We start from the raw sequence: 17,580 nt of genomic DNA, 5'->3' as shown, positions 1-17,580 counted from the left end.
TACAGTAAGAACATTAGTAACTAACTTGAAAGCATATTAGTCGAATTACATTCAAATGTACATTCACTTTGTTTACAGTTGAGTAACTAATAGATTCTACTACTATTACTACCACTACCACTACTACTACTGCCACGTCTACTACTGCCACTACTACTACTGTAAACAGATACACAGAGGAAATCAGCCTAACTGTTCTGAAAGAGCTAGACATTCAGTATAATGAAGTCTCATAAGGTAGCTCACTAAATGGGCCATTCAAGGTTGCAGACTGGCTCATTGTGTCTCTGAGCATTGTGTGTGTGGGATGAGTATTTAGGTACTTCCACAACTACAAAGCAGTGTGAATATGAAGGGGGTGAGATAATGTAGGTGTCTAATCTGGATTCTCATTACTGGTGAGAACATCTCAGCATGGTTTCACTGCATTGTTCTTAGAAAGACTAAGTCTCTAGTTTGCTACTGGTGATTTGACAATAACACTGTAATATGGACTCACACTCACTAAGACACTCTGCTTTACGAAATGACAGCTATAAGAGATGGAGAAAAAACTGGTTAACAGAAGGCAGAGAGAGGAAATAGTCACTAGGCATCCTGAACATGTCTGGGCATGTCTGCACTCTCTGGCCTAAAATGGTCATGAATCCAGCTGCTACTGTATTTTCTATGTGCTCATGACATTGATAGCCAGTGTTAATATGTGGTGAGTATTGGCACAAAATGGCTACTGTGCATTACCCAAATAGTGAGTGCTACACACATGTGTTGCATGATGTGAGCTTGCCTTTATAAAACACTTTCTGACCTAGTGACAGCTACAGCATGTGTATGCAAATGTAATCCATAATCATGATCTTCATTTTCATGTTGTCCCAACACAAACAGTAACCATACAGTAACAACAGGGTTGTAGTGGAGGGTAAACATATTCTACACAGCGTTGTATTATGTGTGCATTCCTCTAAGTACTTCAGTCTGTCCATGCAGCATATGATGGTAATAGATTGACTGGTCTGAACCACAACACGATCTTTGTCGATCTCTTTGCTGTTAGTGAGAACAGTGCCCTAAAAAAATACAAACCACAAAATGGTGTTCCTCTGTGTTGACACAGCTTTGCATAACTCACTGGTCACTGACCCTGGTCCAGGATAGCTACAGATATATACCTGATTCAAATACTCAGCTGATCATCAAGACCTTGATTAATTGAATCAGGTGTGTTAGTGCACGGCTGGAACTAAAGCCTGCATATCCTGTAGTTCTCCAGGACCGGGGCTGGTGACCACTGTTGTGAAAGAATAGTGACACATCTCCCAGTTGCCTCATCACCAGGTCCAACATGAAAGTAGTACTGCACAGCATGTACTGGAGTGTCCTTCAGACAATGTTGATCTCAGCTATACAGATGTAGCCTCCAAATAAGCAATCATATGGTCACTCACATTTGCATCCAACCACTGTGTTACACAGGTTGAGGGCGATCCTGACAGGGGCTCTGAGAGTTAATGTACAATGTTGTTACAGCCAACAGTCTGGGCACTGACACAGCTAGCTAGCTGTGACACCACTGCGAAAGAAAGGGAACTCAGTTTGAACTTCGGACACATTGCATTGATTGTAGAATCAGAGAGACAGACAGACATTTAAAACATGTATGTTTTATTACAGGAGTGTATAACAAATACCCCAGATGTATTGTACTACAGGCTATGTCAAATTAAGGGGTGGGAAAACTGGTTTTCAGTGAAAGGATTGGACAATTAGGATATACTGCTCCATTGTTTTGCAAAAACACTGCTACCTCAAGTTAATAATACTGATACGAAACACTGCACGTGTATACACCTGTTGCATAAACTCACACATGTGACGACCCTCCCACTCTGTCTGTCATTCTCTCTCTTTGCTCTTGTTTTCCTTAATAGGATGTTGTTGGGTGGAGCGGGGAGGGTTGTCAGCAAAATGGGACACTCCTGGGCCCGGGTGTGTCCCGGGATAAATACACCTTTACCCATTCATGGAGGAGACTCTCTCCATGCAGACACACTGTTGGATTTTGGTTGTGGCATTTTTGTGGCTGTATTCTGTTTGCTTTGGCACCTTTAAACATCTGTCATTATCACATCTATGCACGAAACCACTCACACTACATATACCATTGCTAATTGTATATAGATAACTTCAGTTAATAAATTATTATTTTTTAATTCATTGTCTCCTTTTTTGTTACGGGCTTTAAGCCGGGTTCGTGACACACACCACTTTCTGTCTTTCTCGAGGGGATTTCCCTGTGATGTAGACAAACAAACATACATCAAGTATGAATCATTAAAAACCTGCGATATCAGAGCATGAGTGGATTAATTTGCCGTATTCCGTCAGTCCATATTAATAATAAGCCTAGACATTAAAATAAACTATAAAAAACAACATTTAAACTAGGCATAAAACATGATGCATTACATGATAAAACATGATGCATTACATGATAAAACATGATGCATTACATGATAAAACATGATGCATTACATGATAAAACATGATGCATTACATGATAAAACATGATGCATTACATGATAAAACATGATGCATTACATGATAAAACATGATGCATTACATGATAAAACATGATGCATTACATGATAAAACATGATGCATTACATGATAAAACATGATTGCATGATGGATTAATGCTACTCTGTTTTCCCATAATTCTCCCAAACCTCAACATTGCAAGACGGTGGAACATGAGTAAAAAAGGCTACATAGGATGATTGGGACGGTGCACTACACATGACATAATGGTAAACACTTTTTAAACAGCACACCTACTGTTGGTCTATATAACACTATTACTGTTGGTCTATATAACACTATTACTGTTGGTCTATATAACACTATTACTGTTGGTCTATATAACACTATTACTGTTGGTCTATATAACACTATTACTGTTGGTCTATATAACACTATTGCTGTCGGTCTATATAACACTATTACTGTTGGTCTATATAACACTATTACTGTTGGTCTATAGAACACTATTGCTGTCGGTCTATATAACACTATTACTGTTGGTCTATATAACACTATTACTGCTGGTCTATAGAACACTATTACTATTGGCCTACAGTTTGGACAGACCTACTCATTCCAGGGTTTTTCTTTACTATTTTCTACATTGTAGAATAATAGTGAAGACATCAAAACTATGACATAACACATATGGAATCATGTGGTAACCAAAAGCGTTAAACACATACATATTTTATATTCTTCAATTTATATTCTTTATTTGCTTAATGCTTTTGAGCCTCTCTGTTGTGTTGTGAAAAGGTAGGGGTGGTATACAGAAGATAGCCTTTTTGGTAAATGACCAAGTCCATATTATGACAAGAAGAGCTCAAATAAGCAAAGAGAAACAGTCCATTACTTTCAGACATGAAGGTCAGTCTATCCAGAAAATATCAAGAACTTTGAAAGTTTCTTCAAGTGCAGTCGCAAAAACCATCAAGTGCTATGATGAAAGTAGCTCTCATGAGGACCGCCACAGGAAAGGAAGGCCCAGAGTTACCTCTGTTGTAGAGGATAAGTTCATCAGAGTTACCAGCCTCAGAAATTGCAGTTCAAGTAACAGACATCTCAACATCAACTGTTCAGATGAGACTGTGTGAATCAGGCCTTCATGGTCAAATTGCTGCAAAGAAACCATTACTGAAGGACAATGTGGTATCCCAGGAGGTCTCCCCTGGGGGGTGGTAATAAAGGGGAGGTACGTGAGGCGACGTTGGCTCCCTCTGCCGGGAATACAGGAGCTGGGCACTGATAAAATAATTGATTTGTTTAAAGAAAATGATTAAATAATTCCACTCTGAAACCATATAATTGTCTGAAATTGATTAGAATCATAAAACTATAATCTGATGATGTGTGTAGTTTTAGTCAGAATTAGAACAAGGACCTTTTGTTCCATTTTAGTATGTAAGCAGGGTGCAAGTGGGAAACAAATGATAAGAGGAGCTAGACAGACAAGCTGGACTTCTGTGTTCCTTACAGGACATTCTGTCTCTACCTGTGGAGGGGAGAAACTGTTAGGCTGGCAGAAGATTATGAAACATGTTGCAGATTAAACAATGTATCTGTGTAGTGGAAAAACACTGACTGTCTGTCTAGTTTAAGATTTGAACTTGTTTGTGTGTGTTATAAAGACTGTGTTTGTATAATAGACTAACCTTTTGCATAAGCTGAGTCTTTGCCTAATTGTTATTATACCCAGGGTCTTACAAACCTTGGGGATTGGTCAAAGCTATTGATTGTTAGTTATCATTGGGATTGAAAATTCTGGTGACAGGCACCCCGACACGGACAGCTCTCAGTGGAGGTAATTAGAGGAAAGTGCCAACCAGCCGTGGAGGCTAAATAAAAAGGAGCATGAAGGCACACTGTGAGAGAGAAGGGGGAGAGAATGACACCAAGCAAAAGAGAGAAGACGGACCGAGCTAAACCTAAGTGATTTCTTTGATATGTTTATTTTGTCTTTTTTTTTTAAAGGGGTGGATCAGTTTAATATTGTGGAAAGAGTATTGGTTCCATCAATGTAATTGTCTGCATCATTTCCAATCCCCCATATATTTTGTTGGTAAATATATATATCCATACACGCATGCATACATATACACATACTTATATAGACATACATACTTTTTTAAAAAATATACCTTTATTATTATTCCCCGCAACCCTACCACCGATCCCCCAATTGGAGTAAACTAATAAACACTTTGGCCTTTACCTTCAATTTATACATCTTATAAACATTTTACAGTCTATTTTACAATATATATATTTATTTATTTTCTGCCTTAGTAAAGTTGTTTTTGCGGACTAAAGCCTCCCTGTCTCTGTGTCAATCTCTGCACGCTCAACCAAACCCCCACGGTTTACCACAACACCAATAAGAAGAGACTTGCTTCAGCCAAGAACCACGAGCAATGGACATTAGACCGGTGGGAATCTGTCCTTTGGTCTGATGATTCCAAATTTGAGATGTTTGTTTCAAACCTTATTGTCTTTGTGAGATGCAGAATGGGTGAACAGATCTCTGCATGTGTGGTTCCCCCCGTGAAGCATGGAGGAGGTGGTGTGATGGTCTGGGGGTGCTTTGCTGGTGACACTCAGTGATTTATTTGGAATTCAAGGCACACGTAACCAGCATGGCTACCTCAGCATTCTGCAGCGATACGCCAACCACTTCCAATTGAGATTGTTTTTTGTTGAGTTGGACTGCAGCGTGAAGGAAAAGCAGCCAAAAAGTACTCAGTATGTGTGGGAACTCCTTCAAGACGGTTGGAAAAGCATTCCAGGTGAAGCTGGTTGAGAGAATGCCAAAAGTGTGCAAAGCTGTCATCAAGGCAAAGGGTGGCTATTTGAAGAATCTCAAATATGAAATACATTTGGATTCGTTTAACACTATTTTGGTTACTACATGATTCCATATGTGTTATTTAATAGTTTTGATGCCTTCACTAATATTCAACTATGTTGAAAATAGTACAAATAAAGAAAAACCCTTGAATGAGTAGGTGTTCTAAAACATTTGGCCGGTAGTGTATCTGCAGCATTAAAGCGTATCTGCCTTAAAAAAAACGAACACAAAAAAAACACAAGCAGAACCCAGGTGACTATGTGATTCCTTTCATCTATGTAGGCTAGCTTGCCTGCCCGGTCTGCTAACTGCTAGCCCCTGCTAACTGCTTGCTAACCCGGCCTGCTAGCTTGCCCCGGTCTATTAACTGCTAGCTGACGGCCCCGGCCTGCTAACTTACCTGCCCGGTCTGTAACTGCTAGCCCATGCTAACTGCTTGCTTGCTATCCCGGCCTGCTAACTGCTAGCTTGCCCTGGTCTACTAGCTGCTAGCTTGTTTAGTTCCGGCCTACTAACTGTTAGCTTGTTAGCCTGCTAACTGTCTGAATCGCCGTGTCCCCAGCCAGCCCAACCACTCACTGGACCAATATGTTCACTTGGCTACGCATGCCTCTCTCTAATATCAATATGCCTTGTCCATTACTGGTTAGTGATTGCTGTCTTATTTCACTGTAGAGCCTCTAGCCCTGCTCAATATGCCTTAACCAACCATGTTGTTCCACCTCCTACATATGCGATGACATCACCTGGTTTAAACATCTCTAGAGACTATATCTCTCTCTTCATTACTCAATGCTTAGGTTTACCTCCAATGTACTCAAATCATACCTTACCTTTGTCTGTACACTATGCCTTGAATCTATGCTATCATGCCCAGAAACCTGCTCCTTTTACTCTCTGTTCTGAACGTGCTAGACGGCCAGTTCGCATAGTCTTTAGCCGTACCCTTATCCTACTTCTCCTCTGTTCCTCTGATGATGTGGAGGTTAATCCAGGTCCTGCAGTGCCTAGCTCCACCCCCCCCCAGGTGCTCTCATTTGTTGACTTCTGTAAACGTAAAAGCCTTGGTTTCATGCATGTTAACACTAGAAGCCTACTCCCTAAGTTTGTTTTACTCACTGCTTTAGCACACTCTGCCAACCCAGATGTCTAAGCCGTGTCTGAATCCTGGTTTAGGAAAACCACCAAAAAACCTTGAAATTTCCATTCCTAACTATAACGTTTTCTGCCAAGGTTAAAACTGCCAAAGGGGGCGGTGTTGCAATCTACTGCAAAGATAGTAATACAGAACTCTGCAGGCTAAGTCTGTACCCAAACAATTTGAGCTTCTACTTCTAAAAATTCACCTTTCCAGAAACAAGTCTCTCACTGTTTCCACTTGCTATAGACCTCCTTCTGCCCCTAGCTGTGCCCTCGATACCATATGTGAATTGATTGCCCCCCATTTATCTTCTGAGCTCATGCTACTAGGTGACCTAAACTGGGACATGCTTAATACCCTGGCCATCCTACAAACTAAGCTTGATGCCCTCAATCTCACACAAATTATCAATGAACCTACCAGGTCCAACCCCAAATCAGTAAACACTTCAAATACTTCAATTCACCCTCCAAATACACCTCTGTTTTCAATCAAGATCTCAGCGATCACTGCCTCATTGCCTGCATCCGTAATGGGTCTGCGACCAAACAACCACCCCTCATCACTGTGAAACGCTCCCTGAAGCACTTCTGCGAGCAGGCCTTTCTAATCGACCTGGCCGGGGTATCCTGGAATGACATTGATCTCATCCCGTCAGTAGATGATGCCTGGCTATTCTTTAAAAGTGCCTTCCTCACCATCTTAAATAAGCATGCCTCTCTCAAAAAATATAGAACTAGGAATAGATACTGCCCTTGACCAGTACAAAAACATCCTGTGGAGTTCTGCATTAGCATCAAATTGCCCCCGTGATATGCAAGTTTTCAGGGAAGTTAGGAACAAATATACACAGGCAGTTAGAAAAGCTAAGTCAAGCTTTTTCAAACAGAAATTTGCATCCTGTAGTACTAACTCAAAAGTTCTGGGACACTGTAAAGTCCATGGAGAATAAGAGCACCTCCTCCCAGCTGCCCACTGCTCTGAAGCTAGGAAACACTGTCACCACCGATAAATCCACTATAACTGAGAATTTCAATAAGCATTTCTCTACGGCTGGCTATGCTTTCCACTTGGCTACCCCTACCCCGGGCAACTGCCCGGGACCCTCCACTTCAACCCGCCCACCATTTCTCCTTTACCCAAATCCAAATAGCTGATGTTCTGAAAGAGCTGCAAAATCTGGACCCCTACAAATCAGCTGGGCTAGACAATCTGGACCCTCTTTCTAAAATTATCTGCTGAAATTGTTGCAACCCCTATTACTAGCCTGTTCAACCTCTCGTATCGTTCTGAGATTCCCAAAAATTGGAAAACTGCCGCAGTCATCCCCCTTCTTCAAAGGGGGTGACACTCTAGACCCAAACTGCTACAGACCTATATCTATCCTACGCTGTCTTTCTAAGGTCTTCGAAAGTCAAGTTAACAGATTACTGACCATCTCGAATCCACCATACATTCTCCGCTATGCAATCTGGTTTCAGAGCTCGTCATGGGTGCACCTCAGCCACACTCAAGGTTCTAAACGACATCGATAAGAGACATTACTGTGCAGGCGTATTCATTGATCTGGCCAAGGCTTTCGACTCCGTCAGTCACAACATTCTTATTGGCAGACTCGACAGCCTTGGTTTCTCAAATGATTGCCTCGCCTGGTTTACCAACTACTTCTCTGATAGAGTTCAGTGTGTCAAATCGGAGGGACTGTTGTCCGGACCTCTGACAGTCTCTATGGGTGTGCCACAGGGTTCAATTCTCGGGCCGACTCTCTTTTCTGTATACATCAATGATGTTGCTCTTGCTGCTGGTGATTCTCTGATCCACCTCTACGCAGACGACACCATTCTGTATACTTCTGGCCCCGCCTTGGACACTGTTAACTAACCTCCAGACGAGCTTCAATGCCATACAACTCTCCTTCCGTGGCCTCCAACTGCTCTTAAACGCAAGTAAAACTAAATGCATGCTTTTCAATCGATCGCTGCCCACACCTGCTCGCCCGTCCAGCATCACTACTCTGGACGGCTCTGACTTAGAATAGGTGGACAACTACAAATACCTGGGTGTCTGGTTAGACTGTAAACTCTCCTTCCAGACTCACATTAAGCATCTCCAATCCAAAATTAAATTTAGAATCAGCTTCCTTTATCGCAACAACGCATCCTTCACTCATGCTGCCAAACACATTCTCGTAAAACTGACCATCCTACCGATCCTCGACTTCGGTGATTTCATCTATAAAATAGCCTCCAACACTCTACTCAACAAACTGGACGCAGTCTATCACAGTGCCATCTGTTTTGTCACCAAAGCAGACTAGATTATGCAGTCATGTCAAAATCAATTCAAGTTCTTTCCTTGTGTATTGTCAGTTGATGCATAATCTATTCCGTCCTGTCTTTGTCATTGTTATATTTGATTAGAAAAAGCCCAGTCTACTATTTACATACAAGGGATTCTACAGCCATCAATATCCTGGTGCAAGTGATGCTCATCTTATGTGCTCTTTCCTTGTCTATTTTCAGAATAAACACCAAAGACCTGGGATCGCTGGCTGGGTATGTGTATATTCAATAGCACATAAATAGCAGTACAATCACATCTGTTTATAAAACTGGTGAGGCCATACCCAGAGAAGAAGAAAGGGTGAAAGGGACAGGAAACAGGTTTTAGGAGTTCCATTCCTATTGACTAAAATCCATATCTGGATACACACTGAAAGCATTTCAACTTTTAATCCAGTTCTCTGTGTCATGGTTGTTCCCACAGCAGTCTCTCAGCCAAACACAGAGCAACTGTACAGGTCGATTTACAAATCAGGTCAATTACACCAAACCTAGATACAGAAATGTCTATTTGTTTCAAGTGGGTCACTGTGGATATGAACAGTTAATACCAAAACAGAACAAGAGCTTTCCTGTTTACCTCCCTGACTCCAGTATGACATAATGCCTTATTGTATTCACAATCTGGGATAAATATATGGGCTGCTTAGGTAAACAATCTATAACACAACTGATTCAACTGACTATTAAATGGTCTTCAATCTAGACCATGATTAGTTTGAAGCACTGTTTTTAAACTTGCCTGTTGTAAATGTGCAGAGTTAAAGCTATCAAACTAACAACCCGACGTGATGGGGAGACAGTGTTACAGCTACACAGCCACCTGGCTGATAGAGCTGAAGGTCATCTGAACCTAAGAGAACACCGGTTGCAGATTAAATACACACCATAGGTTTAAATAGGACATATCCAATACATTTCTAAACAGGGTAAATGTAAATGAGATTCAAATCTTGGCACACCCCTATTCCCTGCAGGTCCAACTATTCCTCGGCTGATGGTATCAAACTCTTTCTTCAGTTAATTTGAATAACACTGGGGTTCCCCTGATTTGACCGCTGGAAGGGCCACTGGAAGACACCTGAAAAGACAATCAGTCAAATAAATCTGCCAAAAGAGAGCACCGCTCTTTAAAAACACAGAAGGCAACAATATAGTTAAATGAAAGAGTCAGGTTAGGTGCCCAGGCTTAGTGACTGTATAAAAGCATGTATACCACATGAGTGTTAAACCTGTATTCACCGATAGAGGGGGATATGTATTTTAGCCCATAAACCGCCTGCTTACTTAATCTGGTCCTTGTAGCGCCAAGCAACAATGACGAGGATGGCAAGGAAGGAGAGGGTAGCAGCTAAAATGCCAATAGTGATCTCTTCTTCCTTAGATAACCTCCCAGTACCACCAGGGGTGGAAGTGGGGACATTTGGATCTGTTTGTGGGAGAGGAGGACAGGGGAGCATTTGAACACTAATCATCATCTAAGACTGTTATACACTACTACAGATTGTTGATCTTCAGAATAGATTTGTAGAAATTCCTCGATGAACAACAAAGTGAAATACAGTTTGAATATTGAATGGCACTCACCCGTCCAATCAGTTGAAACAATGCTTTTGCAATCTGTAATGACAGTACAGGTATTATTATGTTGAAACAATGCTTTTGCAATCTGTAATGACAGTACAGGTATTATTAGTTGAAACAATGCTGGGGCAATCTGTAATGACAGTACAGGAATGAGTCCCTACAACAAAGGGCTGGATCAGCTGGGAAATGCTCATAGCAGTGACTGGTTTGAGACACAATAAAGCAATATACCATACTGTATAATAAACTACAACTTCCAATAGCACCTTAGCAATAATAAATTGACACCTATGACCATTTCCTGTAAACTGCTTTGTTTGTTCCCTCTATTGACTATCCTCTTCCCAGGTTGTACTTTCATGGGCCCCCACAGAAACTCACTGGCTTTGATGATAGGCATGAAGTTGCCTTGGCCCTCAAAGACTGGCTTGATGATCTCTGAGTCACACACAGCGTAGATCTTCTGGTTGTCAACACACACCAAGCATCCTCCAGATGACAGAGGGGAGTGGGTGGGGCAGGGAGGGAGGTCCACCATTTTACCTCGCGACCACAGAGTCAAATTAGCAGTCAAATGGTCATAAACATACTCAACGGTTGGGCAGTTATCATGGTTACAGAGGTAACAGACAGGGGAGGTCTTCTGAGCTGCAAGAGAGATGAAGGCAACAGGAAGAGGGCTAGTTAAACAGAGTACTCAGACAACATTAAATATCAACGTTACTACACTGAGTTTTAGATCAGACTGGGTCAAAACATTACTCTACATCCTCACTGTACTTTAATATTCAAATTATGTTTAGGGAATTAAAAATGCACAAATGAAATGGTGAGATCAACTTGATGAACACATGCATGGCAGGCATGAGAACAGCTCACCTTCAACAGAAGCATCAGATACAGCCCAGCCAGCCAGACACAGAGCCAGGCAGACTACGAAACAAAGAAAAAAGGGCTCATGCATGTGCAAACACCCACTCGTGGTCTTGTTAACGATTTCTATATGACTAAAACTCAAAAACACATTGTTGACTTACTTGGATGTATCGCCCCACTCATGTTTGGATGTTACTGTGGCGTAAAGCAAATAAACATTGTGTAAACATTATGCAAACCTTTGCTGCCATTCATCAATGTCATCAAGAGTACTGAGCCATTTTCCCCCCAGTCATGAAGTATTGATCTGCCTTGTTCCGGGGCAGAATGACAGATTTTTACCTTGTCAGCTCGGGAATTCGATTCTGCAAAATGTTGGTTACTGGCCCAACACTAACCACTAGGCTACCTACCACCCCTTGGCCTTTATGTTGGTAATTTATGACCAACATAAAGGCACATTTCACACATTGAATTTTCATAGTGAGCGTATGAAAGATTATTTTTCACATCTAAAAAAATACAAACGGAAGGAGAAAGAGCAGGCCTACATGGAGGAAAAACTGAAGGGCAAATCCTATGCATGGACGTCGTTTGTCGTTGATAAGGAGGGAAGAAATGTCAGTGCAGTGAAGCACAACAGAGTATTATTAACATAAGCATGGCCTATTTAGTTTTAGTAGGCATTAACCAATGTATCACCATGTAGCTTAAAAAGTTATATATTTTAATGTCACATTTTATATTTCTGTAAATGTGTTATTTCATGGGCCATTTTTGTTATTTTAAATAGAAGTTGACTAATGTTGAATGAGTCGAGTAAAGTGTGATATGCGTCAGCATAAAGCTGATGGACTCAAACTAGTTATGTTCCGTTGCATTTGTTCAAAATAAATCCGGTTGCTGGCCCAACACTAACCACGATGGCTACAGCTACCTGCCGTAATCTACGGATATAAGAAATATCAGGTCAATCTCTTAAATTAGGAATCTTTAATAAGATGGTATTAATTTCCTGCAATTCTACATGACTGGAGACGTTACAATAATATTTTTTTTATACCACACACATTTTTTTAATGACAAGCTACTCCAACATACATACGGAGAGCAACACAACGAACGATCCATTTATTAAAACCTCTCTGGGGTAGGCGGGAAGCTTGCGTCCCACATGGCCAATAGCCAGGGAAAATTCATTAAATTACACATGCAAGATAGCAAATTAAAGCTACACTCGCTGTGAATCCAGCCAACATGTCAGATTTCAAAAAGGCTTTTCGGCGAAAGCATAAGAAGCTATTATCTGATGATAGAACAACAGTAAACAATGAGAGTAGCATATTTCAACTCTGCAGGCGCGACACAACGCAGAAATAAAAATATAAATCATGCCTTACCTTTGACGAGCTTCTTCTGTTGGCACTCCAATATGTCCCATAAACATCACAAATGGTCCTTTTGTTCGATTAATTCCGTTGATATATATCCAAAATGTCCATTTATTTGGCGTGTTTGATCCAGAAAAACACAGCTTCCAACTTACGCAACGTCGCTACAAAATATCTCAAAAGTTACCTGTAAACTTTGCCAAAACATTTAAAACTACTTTTGTAATACAACTTTAGGTATTTTTAAACGTATATAATCAATCAAATTGAAGACGGGATGATCTGTGTTCAATACAGGAGCAAAACAAACTGACGCTACTTTTCTGGTTGCGCGCCTCTATCAAAAGGTACACATGAAGTGACGCTCGTTCTGAGCTATGGTACTTCTTCATTACACAAAGGAAAAACCTCAACCAATTTCTACAAACTGGTGACATCCAGTAGAAGCGGTAGGAACTGCAGGAAAGTTGATTAGAATTCTGGATTACCCATGAAAACGTATTGAAAAGACAGACTTAAAAATAATAATCTGAATGGTTTGGTTTCCTCGGGGTTTCGCCTGCTAAATAAGTTCTGTTATACTCACAGACATGATTAAAACAGTTTTTAGAAACTTCAGAGTGTTTTCTATCCAATACTAATAATAGTATGCATATATTAGGATCTGGGACAGAGTAGGAGGCAGTTCAGTTTGGGCACGCTATTTATCCAAAAGTGAAAATGCTGCCCCCTACCCCAAACAGGTTAAATGCAACCAATAGCGTAGGCCAATGAAGAGTGGATACACAGATTTTAGGCCTACAATATGAGGGGGAAGTTATAGTCCACCTTTCCAGTTGTACTCACCTATTAAAAAAAAAAAAAAAAGATTCTTCCTGCCATTGTATTTTGACATATCTTCAAGCTGCTGCCTGCTGTTCATTGACGGCCACAAGTTAAACACCAGCTGTTTTATATTTGCTGTGCTGACTGCCCATTTGATGGATTTTTGACTGCAGACTATAAATGTGACAAAACACAAGCTACAGCAATATTTTAAAACCTGTAAATAGCCCATCCATCCAACTAACTACCTACCCCATATTTGTTGTTGATCTTTTACACACCAGTATTTATACTTGCACATCCTCATCTGCACATCTATCATTCCAGTGTTAATTGCTAAATTGTAATTACTTTGCCACTAAGGCCTATTTATTGCTACTCCTTACTTCTTTTGCACACACTGTATACAGATCTTCTATTGTGTTCTGGACTGTACGTTTGTTTCTTCCATGTGTAACTCGTTTGTGTCGCACTGCTTTGCTTTATCTTGGCCAGGTCACAGATATTCGCATCAGTAGGCCAAGAGACTGAAATGAATCAGAAAAGGATTGTAAAGTTCAGGAAATCAGGGAAGCTCATCAGGTAGGCCATAATGCGTGTGTGTAGAATATCTGCATTGTTTTCAAATTCTAGATTAATGAGGTGAATGCTCTTGATCAAATTAGCTGACATTTCCCAGCCTAATTGTAACCAAATATCGAAACGGAGATTCAGTGAAAACAGAAATCTGACTGATTGATCTGTCAAGAGGAGTTCCCATGCTTGTCTCAAAGCAACACAATAATACTGTCTCAATCAAAATGGTGCTGGAGTTATCAGTTGACCACACATGGCAATTGCTTTACATGTATTATAACTAGTGTTATAGTTTTTATTTGGCCATCACTGTCAATCGTGAACGACAATTCTTTACGTTTTAGAGGTCAAATGTCCATGCCGCACGCATGCCAACCATTTGATCTCAATTAGTTTCACGGGAATATGAATTTCAATCTTCTTGAATGATGTGAGGGAGGCTAACTGGCCTAACTAATCACATAATATAACTTTATTGGCTCAATGTTGTCACTCACCACATAATCTACAGGGAGAGCTAGGCAGATGAAGTCCCCTTGGGTGCTGCCATAGATTTACAATAGAAGTGCCCGTCTATTGGCCACAGATAAAAATTGACAAATCACATTTCTAGCTTTGATATGACAAATCATGTCACCATCATACTTTCAAAATGTTAGGTAGCAGGCTAGCAAGCTAGATAAGCCGTCATCATGAATCATTTTGACAATCTACTGGCAAATCCTTTTCATAAGAAGACAAACTAAAGATACAATGTATTGGTTTTCATCAGCCAAAGATATTCAGAAGTGGGAAAAATCAACCGTGAGGTTAGGAAGGAATCAGTGTTTAAATGAACGTGTTGCTTCCCTGCCTGTCATTTGGTGGAGAGGGTGTATGGTTAAAGTCTGGGTTTAAGGGTTTTAAACATCTGTCCGAAGGGTCTCTTTTCCTAAGCTTAAAAGGATAAACATTCACACGCAACTCCATGGGCCAGAAGTTGAATACATTGGCCATGCTATCAATCCAGCATGACTTCATCTAGAGAATGCCAGACTTTGATGACAGTTTTCCCACAAGGGCTGCAGCACCACCTTCCTGTTCAAGTGACCACAGCACAACGGTGAGTCCAAAAATATGTCTTGTATGCTGCTGCATAAATGTTGTAATATGCCAGGAAGATCCACTAATTTGAAGGCCATTTAGTGTATTTGACTACTTCAGCCACACAAGTTGCTGACAGATGTATAGAATCGCACACACCGCCATGCAATCTCCATAGACAAACATTGGCAGTAGAATGACCCGTACTGAAGAGCTTAGTGACTTTCAACGCGGCACTGTCATAGGATGGCAACTTTCCAACAAGTCAGTTAGTCAAATTTCAGCCCTGCTGCCCCGGTCAACTAAGTACTGTTATTGCGAAGTGGAAAGTCTAGGAGCAACAACAGCTCAACCGCGAAGTGGTAGGCTGCACAAGCGCACAGAAAGGTTCTGCCGAGTGCTGAAGAGCGTAAAAAATATAAAAATAATACATTTAAAATTGTCTGTCCTCAGTTGCAACACTCACCACCGAGTTCCAAACTGCCACTGGAAGCAACAACAGCACAAGTACTGTTTGTTGGGATCTTCATGAAATTAGTTTCCATGGCTGAGCAGACGCACACAAGCATAAGATCACCATGTGCAATGCCAAACTTCAGCTGGAGTGGAGTAAAGCTTGCCACCATTGGACTCTGGAAACGTGTTCTCTAGAGTGTTGAATCACACTTCACCATCTGACAATCCGGAGTAATCTGGGTTCGGCGGATGCCAGGAGAACGCTATCTGCCCAAATGCATAGTGCCAAATGTAAAGTTCGGTGGAAGAGGAATAATGGTCTGGGGCTCTTAGTTCTAGTGAAGAGAAATCTTATCCCTACAGCATACATTCTAGACAATTTTGTGCTTCCAACTTTGTGGCAACAGTTTGGGGAAGTCCCTTTCCTGTTTCAGCGTGACAAAGACCCTGTGCACAAAGCGAGGTCCATACATAAATACATTTGTCGAGTTCAGCGTGGAAGAACTTGACTGGCCTACACAGATCCTGGCATTTACCCCATCGAACACCTTTGGGATGAATTTGAACGCTGACTGAACCAGGCCTAACCGATGACTGTGAACCAGACCTAACCGCCAAACGGAAAGCCTTCCCAGAAGAGTGGATGCTGTTATAGCAGCAATGTTCCAACATCTAGTGGAAAGCCTTCCCAGAAGAGTGGAGGCTGTTATAGCAGCAATGTTCCAACATCTAGAGGAAAGCCTTCCCAGAAGAGTGGAGGCTGTTATAGCAGCAATGTTCCAACATCTAGTGGAAAGCCTTCCCAGAAGAGTGGAGGCTGTTATAGCAGCACTGTTCCAACATCTAGTGGAAAGCCTTCCCAGAAGAGTGGAGGCTGTTATAGCAGCAATGTTCCAACATCTAGTGGAAAGCCTTCCCAGAAGAGTGGAGGCTGTTATAGCAGCAAAGGGGGGACCAACTCCATATCAATGCCCATGCGTTTGGAATTAGATGTTCGAGGAGCAGGTGTCCACATACTTTTGTTCATGTAGTGTACTTGTTGCAGGAGAGGATGAAAATATTGTTATTGCTCATTTTAATTTCACTTTCATTCGTCCTATATTTGTTGCAGAATATTGTTATGTTCGTTTTTAAATAAGATAGTTAAGACAAATGTTGAATGACTCGAGCCAAGTGTGATATTTGTCACCATAAAGCAGAGTGACTCACTCGTCATACGCTAGTTCTGTCCCGTGGCTTTCGTTGAAAAATAAGTTAAGTTATTAATGCAGAGTTACCGACACATTATTGGAATTATGCACTGCTGTCTGTCACGCGATCATCGCATAACCTGGTTATGGCAGGTTGCCTATTCTGAATGCACTGGGCACTGGGTGAGGTAGAAGCTGATACGCGTGCAGCTGTCCGGGTTGGAGGACACGTATAGGGAGAATAGATCTAATTGAATATGCACACGCACTATACATGCATGAAAAAGGAAATCAACTGTAAACAATATTTCGGATTACTTACGTTCGAGTATTGGACGCACAGATAAAGGTAGAGAGGTTCTTTAAAACTGCCTGGATTGTATGGCACAGAACTAAAATACAAAATTGGTTGCAGGTGTGCCGCTCAGAGCGTAGAGATGTATAGAGAGCTCTAGTGCCCAAAATGCTGCATAACGTCAACGGCGCCATTTGAGGACTGATACGAATCGATCTCTACACATTTTTGTGGCTCAGAGGCGCCTGCAATTAAAGGGACAGTTAACAAAAAGGTGCAAGTAAAGGCACATTTAACTAAAGTTTAAGAAAAATTAGAGCCTTTTCTACAATCATCCTACTCAAAAAAAAGGAAAACATTTCCGAATACACATTCACCTATAGTGAT

This window comes from Oncorhynchus clarkii, chromosome 3, assembly GCF_045791955.1.
Source record: "Oncorhynchus clarkii lewisi isolate Uvic-CL-2024 chromosome 3, UVic_Ocla_1.0, whole genome shotgun sequence".
Lineage (NCBI taxonomy): Eukaryota > Metazoa > Chordata > Actinopteri > Salmoniformes > Salmonidae > Oncorhynchus > Oncorhynchus clarkii.
The sequence above is the reverse complement of the archived record's forward strand: the minus strand, read 5'-3'. Positions refer to the sequence as shown.